General features: G+C 44.8%; 1 protein-coding gene and 1 pseudogene across 1 annotated transcript in view; one reads left to right on the forward strand and one right to left on the reverse strand.

Moving 5' to 3' along the window:
- PANK2 (pantothenate kinase 2) overlaps positions 1-13,031 on the forward strand; it is a 132,189-nt gene that overhangs the window by 13,717 nt on the left and 105,441 nt on the right. The gene's annotated exons all lie outside the window — the stretch shown is intronic.
- LOC147449845 (uncharacterized) lies at positions 12,067-12,782 on the reverse strand (annotated as a pseudogene).

A 13,031-nucleotide genomic window follows, 5' to 3' on the forward strand; every position in this document is an offset into this window, starting at 1 on the left:
AAGTGCTTGTATAGACTTCTCCTCAGTAATAAAGATACTATTACGAGGGGGACCAGCCCATCTTCTGGTCCCCAGTACTGTGTCGATCTTCTCACTCTCTATCTCTCTCTCTATTTATTTCTCTCTATATCCTCTGGCTTCAGTAATAAGTGATAAATCCTATTTATCTGAATGTATTTTATATTGTTATGCGCTCCCGTTTGTGACAGTGGTATCAGAGCATGGTCTCCTCTCTTTCTCTGTAAAGGAGGACGACTCTGGGAAGATACGGGAAGAAGCCATGACAAGCCAAGAGAGAAGTAAGTAGGCGGAAACCTAAGTCCTGCAGGAAAAGCTTGCAGAGTTGGAAAAAAAAATTTCTCTCTGCAAGAAGTCGACACAAGACTTGGGATTCTCTGAGAAGGCAACAAGAGCATGATGCTCAAGAACCTAGAGAATCCAAGGAGCGGAATGCTCGAGATCCTTCAGAATCCAGAAAATATCCATGAACGTCAATCCAGAACTATAGCCATGAAATCCCGTCATTTCGGGAAGGATATGAAGAAGGTCTCTAGACCTAGGAACACTTCCAGTCAAGTTTGATACTTTTGACGAAAGGGAAGATGCCCCGAAAGCTACCGCTTTGATTCGACAAGTTTGAAGTTGCCTTTGCAAACGGCAATTTCTGAAAAAGTGTCGAAGATGAGGCATGTGATTAAACACCTCAAGGGGATTGCAAGTACTTGGTGGTATACCAAAGCTCTGCAAGGAACTTACAACAAGACTTGGATTCAATTCAAGGCTGAATTTTTCGACAAATTTTTTTCCTCTACACAGGAAGGCATCCAAGAAGATTGGGATGGGTTTGCCCAATAGGAACACGAGTGAGTCAAAGCAAGTAGTGGTTCACTCTTGCCAAGGTAGCTCCACTCTCGATCCTCTTTGAGGAAGGAAAGATGAAGAAATTCAACAAAGGACTTTTGCCCGAATTTTGTAGACGCATCTGCAAAATACTTTGCAACAGATGGTAGAGTTAGCAATAAAAGCTGAAAGTGTACACCTTAGTGTACATAGAATCCAATCCCCGTAGTGGGACGGGAATCATTGAACACAGAAAGTTTGGAGTAAGGGAATTCAATCCAACTCCTGAGTTCTTGAATAGAAGACCCTCGAACTTTAAGTGAGAGGGCAGGTTTTCAATCAAAGTTACATCTTTGAGGAAATCATAAAGTGCATTGTGCTTGTTTACTCTTTTGCACAAGATATGGTTATGTCTAACCGGGACTACCACTCTCGAGTGTTTATGAGAGCAGGATCAAACTGAAACATTGTTTTCTGAGATGAATTGGTTTGCTTAACTAGCCGGAAGGTCAACTATTGATTTGGTATCCGGTAATTCTCGAACAGATTACCTGCTACTGCCGGCAGGAAATTATGAAGGAACCATTCTGAGCTTTCAAGCAAAGAAAAGCTTTCATGAAGCTTGAGTACTCTTTAAGCCCACACCCCCTACACAGTAAGGGACGATATGGTAGTGCTTTTTTGCACAAGTGAATGAACACTCTCTTTAGGAGGGAAGGAACAAGCGACGACTACGGCCTGTGCTTGAGGAATCCAAGGATTAAAATCCTAGATTATTTGATGAGCGGGTTTTGCTCTAAGATCGAGCCAAGTGATCATCAAGTTGAGCGTCTTCGCTCTAAGGATCTTACGAAGGGAAGTTAATTTCCCAGGTTCACTGAAACTTTAACACAGCTTAAGAATTATGTACACTTTTGAGTACATGGATAACACACGAGATGCAGACCTATGCCAAGGAACTGGACGAGAGTTTGTTATACTCTCTTGAGCGCCTTTTTGTGCGCAAGAATATTTCGACACGAGAATCTCTATTTGAGATGTGTTTGGTAGAAGGAATCTATGGAGAAGAGGTTTTCCGATGGTCGTTGATCATTGAGTACGCTATGTGCTTTTACCATTACAGTAGCAACTTTTGGTTGCGGTATATGTTTCTCCATGAGCAGGTCAAGTAGCATTTACACGCTGCTGGAATAAATTCGAACTATTATGTTCGTAAGAATATAGTTCGCCAACCGTTTCAAAATGGTAAGAATTACATATGGGAGAACATCCCTGAGAATCAAAGAGGGTTCGCTTTATTGTGAACCGGGTTTGAACGTACGTTTAGAAAATGCTATGGCTAGAATCTTATCTGCCTGAGGTTTTGCAAATTGTCATTGATGCTCGCAAGGTGAATCATTTTTTATGATTTTGTAAGGAAGAGACGCTAATGGGCGTCGGGAAATCACTGCTGGTGGTAATAACTCGCAGGAGGAAACGATTGGAAGGAAGTGCTGTCGTGCACAAGGAATCTTCGGACTGGAACCGTCCGCCTACGTTGAGCGACGGCCCGAAACAAGAACCTTCCTTAAGGTGATCACACACTTTGTTTGTGAAGGAAGACATCAAGATTAATACTCTTATGATTTGGGCATTCCCTATGTGGGAGGACACAAGAGGTTTAATACCCTCTGGACTAACAGCGCAGGATTATGCGCAAGGACAAATACCTAGACTGATTTCTAGGAAGATTATTCTTCTCGAAACAATTGGCCTACCCAAAGCAAAGGCACGGAATAAGAACTTACTTTGGTAAGATGACACACTTTGTCTGCCACAGGAAGATTCACAGGAGCTTAATGCTCTCGACATGTCCTATGCGGGAGGACAGAAGAGGTTTAATATCCTCAGGACTAATAGCGCAAGGTTATGCGCAAGGACATAGACCTAGATTGATTTCTAGGAGGAATTATTCTTCTCGGGATTGAGAAGGTGGAATTGAGCTAACAGATTCTCGGATAAGGAAAACTTCCGATCTGTTGGAAAGATCATATGGCTAGGGTCTTTCTAGCACAGATCTTTAAGCATCATGGAATGCCTAAGTCTATTGTGAGTGATCGAGATCCTCGCATGACAGGAAATTTTTGGCGTGCCTTGATGGATAATCTTGGTACAAAGTTGAATTTTTCATTTGCCTACCATCCTCAAACGGACGGGCAAAGTGAGATAGCCAATTCCACAGTATTGGATATGTTAAAAGCTTATGTGTCAGACCGGCAATCTGACTGGGAGAAATACTTGCCTCTCGTCGAGTATGCATATAACAATACCATACACTCATCGACGGGGAAAGCACCTTTTGAGATTCTCTATGGTAAGCCTTTGCTTCCACCCATCCTTTTAACTAAGGATAAGATCTTTGCAGCAGATGAATTTGTCCGGGATTTGGACACAGCCTACGGGCAAGTTAGGAGAGCTATTCTACGCTCTCAGGAAAAGCATAAGAAAGCTGCAGACAAGCACAGAAGGAATCTAGACTTAACAGTCGGACAGTTAGTCTTACTCAAGTTTGAGAAGGCAAGACTTAAGAAACAAGCGTCTCATAAGGGGAAGGTGGTAAAACTTTCTACCCGCTACTATGGGCCGTTTAAGATCACTGAGCGAGTGAATGATGTCACTTTCCGATTAGAGCTACCTCCTAATTGGAAGATCCATAATGCTTTCCATGTCAGTTTACTCCGGCCGTATGTGGGACCGCCTCCAAGCAAACTTGTGCTGAGGAACCTCCTGAGGTTGAGGAAACAGAAGAAATACTCCAACCGGAGCAGATAGTAAGTCATCAGGAGCGGTCTCTCAAATCCGAGAAGATAACACGGAAGTATTTGGTTAAGTTTAAGAACTATTCAAATCTAGATGCTCAGTGGATGACGCAAGAGGAATTAGCAGCTTATCCCGAGATACTGGAGGTATATGTCCAAGCACTACAGTTGAGGTCAACTGTTTAGAAGCCAGAGGGATGTTGCTAATTGGACTATTTTCTTATTTTTAATGATTAATCTCTTTTTTTTTTGGATATTTTATTATGTGCACTAGGAACTGTTAAAAGATTGTAGTTACAGGAACTGCCATCAAGAACGGACAAACTCTGATGTGTCATTTGATGGGTGACGGTGAACATCGCGAAGGAGTTTCCGTAAGTTCGGTGGAAAGGGCCGGGTTACGAGTGCCCCTGATGCGTCACATGATGGGTGACGGGTGCATCAGTAAGGGGGCATCCCGTAGGCTAAGGAGGAAATCCGAACTGAGTAAGAAAAAACGCGCAAGAACGCAAGCACAAGAATAAAGATGGGTTCAAGGAAGCTTTTTACGAAAAGCAGGAACAGTCGCGGGAGGGCAGATGCTTTCCCGCGAGGAGTCTGTGTCTGCATTGCATCTGTGTCGTGTCCTGCACCCGGGGATGCTTGGAATGTGTTCGTGTAGCATTGTTTTCACTAACTGAGTGAGTTTTTAAAGTTTGAACAGGTTCACACTTTATTTGATAAAGTGGCCGGTCACTTTTAAGTGACCAGCCCTTTTATTAATAAAATAAAGCAAGCAAGGCTCTTAAAAAAAAAAGCCAGCACTAATAGCTACGCAGGGGGCTGATTTTGCGATCTCTCTCTCCTCTCTCTAGAAAGCGCCAGCTCTAGCGATTTCTCTCTCTCCTCTCTCTAGGAGCGCCAGGCTCTGCTTTTTGGGTCCCTATTCCCGCCGGGTGCCAGGGCCTATAAAAGGACAGCCAACGTTCAGTTTTTGGAGAAGCCGGGAGCAGCAGAAAGTACTAGCGCTGGGATTCTGAAGTAGAGACTGGCGACAGAAAGTGCAAGTGTTCGTGTGACGACTGCGTATGGAGTCGATTCTCCGAGCAAGGAGCGACAGGTATAAGGTGTTGATACGCATTGAGAATTGTTGCTTTGTGTGGTTTGTTTTGCAGGAATCTCCCGTCTTACGGGAAGGCCCTTCACGGGAAGTACGGCTTCACACCTAAGTCCCTTACGGGAAAGTACGGCTTCGCGCCTAAGTCCCTCACGGGAAGGAATGGCCTTGTGCCCAAGCCCTTTACGGGAAAGCATGACCTTCGGGTCTAAGATTACAGAACGGAGGGGTTTCCTCGGGTTCTCGTGCTTGTATAAGAATTCTCCCTGAATAAAAGAATACTCTTAACGGGGGGGGGACCAGCCCATCTTCTGGTCCCCAATACTGTGTCGATCTTCTCCCTTCTCTCCCTTTTGCAAAGTATTATATTTTTCAGATTTCTAAGTGCTCGTGTACGCTTCCGTTTTGTGACAAACCCAAACGAAATACAGATGATTGCATAACTATTAGTGAAATTGAAACTGAAACTTGAAAATGAGTACCTGGAATCTGATTAGATGCATCTATATGCCTCCTTGAGTACTGTACTTGCATCATTTGAAAACAACTCCTTGCTCATATGTAGATACCATGCATGTTGATGGTGAAAATTTCTGCGGCAAGGGCTGTGCCCTACCGTGTCACGTGACACATCCAACCCTATGTGTCCGTGGACAAGCTACAACATGACCAGGGTTCAATTTAGTCTAGTTAGTCTAGAATAGGAAGTGATCTCGCACTTTTGTGAGTCTGTTTGCAGACCGTGCATGTCTAGACACTTAGATAAGATGCATATCCTCTGGTTGCATACAACATGATCATCAACATTACAATCAGAATCGTCAGGAGCTTTTTCCAGTGCATAGAACCTATTTTCCCTATTTTTTACTTATTATTTTTAAGTGACTTTTTTTGGAAACTAGGTAGGGCAATTTTGCTAAGTTTGTATATATAGAAACCTAGCACTAGCACTTTCTGGCAGAAGAGGCAGCAGGAGAACTTGCTCAATAGGCAACTTCTCAGCAAGACCAACCCCCGCAACAGACCTAGTGTTTTCAGCCCATGTGAGAAGCTAGCGTTTTTGCAAGACAGATCAGCCCCTGCATTTTTGCACAGCAGATCAGCCTCGACGACAACAGAAGACGGCAGATTCCCTAGCGTTAGCAGATTCCTCAGCTGATAGCAGATTCCCCCGCAAGATCATTTTCAGCCCTAGCGTTTTTGCATCTTCAAGACACCTTAGTGCTTTTGCAGATCTTCACGACAGATCCTGTCACAAGACGGGCACCACGTGCCAATAGAAAAGAACAGACTGAACAAACTTTTAGCACTTCAATAAAAACTGAACTGAGAGAGAGAGACGATACGCGACACGGAGTGGCGGAATTCCACCCCAGAGAGTTTTGGCCCCAACCTTGGTGTCCCTTTCGGTATTTCTTTATATTGCCTAGGGAGCGTTTCGTTGTATGTTTGAAAACTTCCGAACGATGCAGGCCGATGCCTGGGGAGCGTTTGGTTGTATGCTTGTAAAATAATTGTTGTTGTGACTCCCAGCCCGGACCTGGATGGTTATGAGGGAGGAGTATTAAGAAGTCTGAGCAGTGGTTACTCTCAACACCTCCAAACGACGCAGGCTGGGGTCTGGGGGGCGTTTGGTTGTAAAAGGCCTTTGTATCTCCCGGCCCGCACCTTTTTAGGTTATGCGGGAGGAGTGATGAGGGAGTCGTTGGATATCTCCCGGCCCGGACCTTGTTAGGTTATGCGGGAGGAGTTTTCATCGGCGGCTTTATGTTTCTATGTCTTGTAACATGTATATGTAAGCATTTGTGTTGCATTGTGATGTGCCAACCACTGAATATTCCTAATTGGATGAGATTGCCTGGGTATGTAATTTTAGTGCATCAAGACACACGTGGAAGATCAGTACGGTTTGGGTAAACTACGGTTGAATCTGCAAACTACGCCGGAATATCCAGTTCCGATCTGGACGAAAGGAGAAGCTAACTCCTTGATCAAAACAGTCGAAAGGAGAAGCTAACTCCTTAATAAAAAGAGCAAACTGATTGTCCCTCGGAACGACCCTCGAAAATTTTTGAGCTAACTTGAGTTGTTTTGTAGATATGACGTAATCGCAGACGATTACTCTCTTTCAAGAAGGGGAGATGTAACAAACTGCCGACATGTCGAAACCCTAATTCTGTTGAAACCCTAACCCTAAAATCAAAAACCTTAATCCTGTTGAAATCCTAATCTTGTTGAAACCCTAACCCTAAAATCAGAACCCTAATTCTGTCTGAAATCCTAACCCTAAAATCAAAAACCCTAACCCTAACCCTGATTTGTTGACATGGCAGGCTGACATGTGGCCTGCTGTACGGACACCAACGCGATTTACGACAAGCTGGCAGCTTTTGGCATTGCTTTTTGGACCAGGAGCTTTTGAGTTTTGAAGGCTTTTCATTGTAATTGCTTTTTAGGCCAAGGGCCTTTAAAGATGAGGTTAGGGCTCATTCTCTAGCATGCTTCCTAGCGAAAGTGCAGAGTTTGGAGTACTGGCTTGTACTGTGTTGATGCATATAAAGAAATACCGAAAGGGGCGCCAAGGTTTGGGGCCAATACTCTCTGGGGTGGAATTCCGCCACTCCGTGTCGCGTGTTGTCTCTCTTTCAGTTCAGTTGTTATTGAAGTGCTAAAAGTCTGTTCAGTCTGTTCTTTTCTATTGGCAGGTGGTGTCCGTCTTGTGACAGATCCAGCCCTAGACTCAGCGTTTTCAGTTTTCAGCAGTCAGACATCGCAGAAGTAGTCTCGAACCTTGCAGATCTCACCTTCCCGCAGCAAATCCTCGCCGCACGGTCAGATCCCGCGTAGTTTGCAGATTCAGCTCAGAAAACGCAGATTTCAGCATCTGCATTTTCAGCGCGTTGTCGTCGCATTGTCGCCATTGACATCGTCACCGACATAGAGTCAGAATTCAGCAGAGAAAGATTTGCAGATTTCAGCCCTTAGCATTTTCAGATTTCAGCCCGTCTCGTTGTCGTCCTCATCGTCGTCGACATCGTCTGCAAGTCCAAGCATTATAGAGATTTGTGCAATCAATAGTAGACCACTCTCGCCATAGAGAGTGGGGCCTTCGGAGGAGGGTTTTGACAACATTTTGGTGTCGTATTCTCTTCTCTCTCTCTCTCTCTCTCTCTCTCTCAGTTTCATGCACCTTCATTCACAGTGGACATCCACTTTGTTTGTGTCCATTGCACTCTCTCACTAAAGGAACGGAAGGCTCTCCCTTCCGTAAGTAAAAGGAACCCTTGAGCACAGTTCGGAGCACTTATCTTGAGCAAAGTTCAACATTCATTTCGTTGCACCTTACATTGGTATCAAAGCTTTGGCAGTGTTCTGTATCACTCAAGGAAAGAACCACAAGAACCACATAATTTTTTTTGCTTGTTGAGGTCGCACTAACCCAAGTTCACTTGGGCGTGTCGATTCCTAATCGTGTTTTTGAAGAGTGACAAGAAACCCAAGAAAGAAGGGCTTGTCTAGCCTCCCCTTGTTCTCTTTTCACTCATTGAGAGCGGACCGTGTACTTAGCGGCCGGCCAATCGACGTGCGGTGGGAAAAAACAACCTTGGTGTGAGCGCAAGGCCGCCAAGGGGTGTGCCCGAGGAAAAGAGCAGAACTCGGGTGAAGAGAAGATCCTTCTCTAACACAGATTGCAAGCGAAAGAAGAACCTCAAGACCCTCAAGAACTCAAGCACTGCAAGGACCCACGACCCCCAAGAACCCAAGTTCCTTGTGAACTTAAGAACTCAAGACCACAAGAACCCACAAGAACCCAAGACTTCAGTGGATGGTCATCACTCAAAGCGGAATGGATACTTTGCTTAGAGGTGATGAGCATGAGAGAGACAAAGAAGAATTTTCCCCACTAGGAGGTTTTTCCGACCCTCCCCCTTCCCGATCTACGCCAAGGATTGCACCAGATCCTATGGAGGAGCTAGAGTAGATGTTTATGGAAAGAAAGTTAGAACGCGAAGAAAGAAAAGCAGAAAGAGAAGCAGAAAGAAAGGCCTACGAAGAAAGAAGGGCAGCCATAGATCGTGAATACGAAGAAAGAATGGCAGCCATAGAGCGTGAGCATGAGCACGAGAACAAAGAAAGAGAAGCAGATTTTAATTGCGAGAATAAAGAAAGACAAGCAACGTTTGATCGCGAGAACAAAGTAAGACAAGCAATGAACGACCGACACATGTAAGAAATGTGGCGACTCTTTTCTCAAGTTCAGGCACAGATGTAAGAGATTCGAGAAAAGGAGACTCTCTCAGTCTCTTCTTCTCCCAAGCATGACACACATGATTTGAATGATAATGATAAGCATGAAGAATTGCATAACAATGACAAGCATGATGATTTGGATGACAATGACAAGCATGATGATTTGCATGACCAAGATGTGATTTCTCACAAGCATGATGATTTGCAGGATCACGATGTGATTGTTCACAAGGATGATGTGTTAGTTGATGCTTTTTCTAGTAAAGCTAACCTCATTGCAGAGACGATTAATCAAGAAGAACCGATCTTGGCTCTCGAGCCTAAGTCCACAGAACCCTCTCAGGAAGTATTCTATGTTCGAATGATTAGTTAGCACGCATTGTACGAGTGTTTCATTCGTGATCGTTTCGTGTATTTTAGTCAGCGTCTTTACGTGATCCCTTTTCCTAGGCATGACATATTATATGTTGAGCACGATTTACTCATGGATGAGCACGGATGTATGCGGATTTCTCATGAAAAGATGAAATGTTTGCATTCAAGGAAGTCACATTAATGTCTCTTCGTTGTCATGACACAGTCGTAGAAAGAGCACAAGAAAGATTGAGCATCAAGCATGGGCATGTCCACTGTGATTTGCCACAGTTGATTGATTTAGATCAGAAACACAAGATACGATCTCATTGTTTGCGTGTGTGTGGTGAACGGTTTGGCACTCCGTCTATATGTTCATCTATATTGCATGCACAGTCTTTAAGAAAGTCAAGAATTTTTCCAGTCACTTCACATGGAATGGGTATGTTCATGTTTTTGTGTTGGAAGTGGTTTCAGGAATTTTCAGCCTCGGAGATTCTTGAAGAAGGTAGACGCGTGACTATAGACGAAGTTGACGCATTGAAGGAGCCACAGATGACTTTGTCGCTTTTGGCGCGGCCCAAAGAAGCAAGCGTTGCAGACCTTTATGAAGTTCAAGTATCGCACGACCCACGTATTAGAGTGGGCCGGCGAAAAGTTCTTCACAGGATTCCAGACGCTGTTGGCGATCTTCCCTCGACGCCATACAGTTCGGTACCAGTACCAGGGTTCAATTCAGTCAAGTCAGTCTAGAATAGGAAGTGATCTGGCACTTTTGTGAGTCTGTTTGGGGACCGTGCATGTCTAGATACTTAGATTAGATGCATATCCTCTGGTTGCATACAACATGATCATCAACATTACAATCAAAATCCATTAGGAGCTTTTCCCAGTGCACAGAACCTATTTTCCCTATTTTTCACATTTTTCACTTATTATTTTTAAGTGACTTTTGTTGGAAACTAGGTAGGGCAATTTTGCTAAGTTCGTATATATAGAAACCTAGTGCTATCACTTTCTGGTAGAAGAGGCAGTAGGAACACTTGCTCAACAGGCAACTTCTCAGCAAGACCAACCCCCGCAACATACCTAGCGTTTTCAGCCCATGTGAGAAGCTAGCATTTTTGCAAGACAGATCAGCCCTGGCGTTTTTGCACAGCAGATCAGCCCCGGCGACAACAGAAGACAGCAGATTCCCTAGCGTTAGCAGATTCCTCAGCAGATAGCAGATTCCCCTGCAAGATCATTTTCAGCCCTAGCGTTTTTGCATCTGCAAGACACCTCAGCGTTTTTGCAGATCTTCGCGACAGATCCGGCCCTAGACTCGGCGTTTTCAGTTTTCAGCAGTCAGACATTGCAGAAGAAGTCCCGAACCTCGCAAATCTCACCTTCCCGCAACAAATCCTCGTCGCATGGTCAGATCCCGCGTAGTTTGCAGATTCAGCCGGGAAAACGCAGATTTCAGCATCTGCGTTTTCAGCGTGTCGTCGTCGCATTGTCGCCATCGACATCATCACCGACATAGAGTCAGAATTCAGCAGAGAAAGATTTGCAGATTTCAGCCCTTAGCGTTTTCAGATTTCAGCCTGTCTCGTCGTCGTCCTCATCGTCGTCGACATTGTCGGCAAGTCCAAGCATTGTAGAGATTTGTGCAATCAATAGTAGACCGCTCTCGCCATAGAAAGTTGGGCCTTCGGAGGAGGGTTTTGACAACATTCTGGTGTCGTATTCTCTTCTCTCTATCTCTCAGTCTATGCACCTTTATTCACAGTGTTCATCCACTTTGTTTGTGTCCATTGCACTCTCTCACTAAAGGAACGGAGGGCTCTCCCTTCCGTAAGTAAAAGGAACCCTTGAGCACAGTTTGGATCACTCATCTTGAGCAAAGTTCAACATTCATTCCGTTGCACCTTACATACCGAGTCTACGTACTTTTCGTGCTTGCCGAAATTTCTTTTTAAGGGCCGCTTTGCTGTTGAATATGACCTTGCCATTAGCCATGCTTTGAGGCCTTGCCGAAACCTTGTCTATATGTGTCTATATCCAAGGGTGCCCTTGATGATACAACTTCTTGCATACTTTTGGGCTGTGAAGGGCTCCCAATCTATGGCTTTTCTTCAAAATCTTGCATGTCAATTTGCTTTCCTTGTTCGGCCGGCCATACCAAGCCGCTCAAGCCCCTTGGTAAGGAAGGCCCTTGATAAGTGAGGGTGCCCAAAGTAGGGCGCCCCTTTTCCTTTTTTTAAGAACTTTGGCTTCATAAAGTATGAAGCCGATTTAAGGAGCCAAGGTGTTCTCAGGCAGCAGCGCAAGAAATCGAGTATTGCGTCGGTCTGTTTCGGCCATGCATAATATGGGTAAAGGTGACCTACAGGTGTGCAAAAATGGCACCCTAACTTGGTTATGGGCTTTTCATGGTCATGTCCAATATTAGACTCCTAGCCTTTGTCGTAGTTGTTTGATGGGTTGTTTGACCATGTACATTTCTTTTAGGTAATCAATGTGATTACACACACACACACACACACGGAGAGAGAGAGAGAGAGAGAGAGAGAGAGAGAGAGAGAGAGAGAGAGAGAGAGTATTATCATCCACAGAGGTCAAATATGACCCATGGGACCGTATGCAAAACATTACAGCGGCATGCTTGAACGTAAAGACATGAGATACATATCACTTAAGGACTGAGGGTCCATCGGGAGGGTAAAAAGAAAAGGAACAAAAAACCTAAGGGGGAGTAGTTGAGGGGAGAGCCCCTTTTGAAGTCTGAAACTCCTGATTGATAGTTTTACCGCCTTGGTAGACTGCCCATTTACCTTGTTTGCGGGCTTCAGACATCTTTTTGAGCTCGTCCTTCTTAATTTTGAGTTGATTTGTTGTCAACTCCTCGGTAATCCAAAGCTTTGTTCCTTTGAGAAGACGGGATTGGCGTAGAAACTTCAACCGTTCGTCTTTGTCCTTGAAAGTAAGGACGCAATGCTTGGGAGGCACATGTCGATGTGTGTCATTGATCCAAGCGACGACCTCTAGCTTGATGTTGACTGGCTGAAGAATGTCGTTGAGCTTGGTAATTGCTTCTTCAAGGGTGTCCTCAACGGTGCACCACGGCAAGGGAAGCCCACCGATGTGGACCTTGAGGGCATTCTCTTCTTGAAGTCTTCGTTTGCAGAGCTCCTTTGTTACACAAGTCTTCACTTGGGTGATGGTTTCGAGTGAGCTTGGCTAACCTTTGCCTCAACCTCCTTTACCTTGTCGGTGGCGAGGTCAACCATGGAATTGAAGCATTCTTCTAACTTGTTGATGCGATTTTTGAGCTTAAAATTCTCTTCCATGACTCGACCAAGCGCTTCTTGAAGCTAGGTAATGGGATCGAGTTTGCTAGGGGCTGCTAGCACCGCTGCAAAACTCGGTCGTGTTCTCACAGGTGTCTTTGGGGTATTCATCCCAATGCTTAGGATGGTATACAACTCCAAGAAGAACTTAAGTAAAACCTTATGGGAATCACAGACAGTCCGTGAAGGGAACAACAAAGCAAAACTTGCATTAGCTTTATCCGGATGCCACGAGCTGAGCCTACATGCCTGTGTTGAGCAAGTCCTGCGATGAGCCGAGCTTGCTGGTCTGCTTGTGGGGCGACGAAAGCCACAAAATCGCAGGCTTGTGTTGCTGCGGACCTGCTCTCGGACAGGTCA

The sequence above is a fragment of the Adiantum capillus-veneris genome, chromosome 10, assembly GCF_014529385.1.
Source record: "Adiantum capillus-veneris isolate H3 chromosome 10, ASM1452938v2, whole genome shotgun sequence".
In the NCBI taxonomy this organism is placed as follows: Eukaryota; Viridiplantae; Streptophyta; class Polypodiopsida; order Polypodiales; family Pteridaceae; genus Adiantum; species Adiantum capillus-veneris.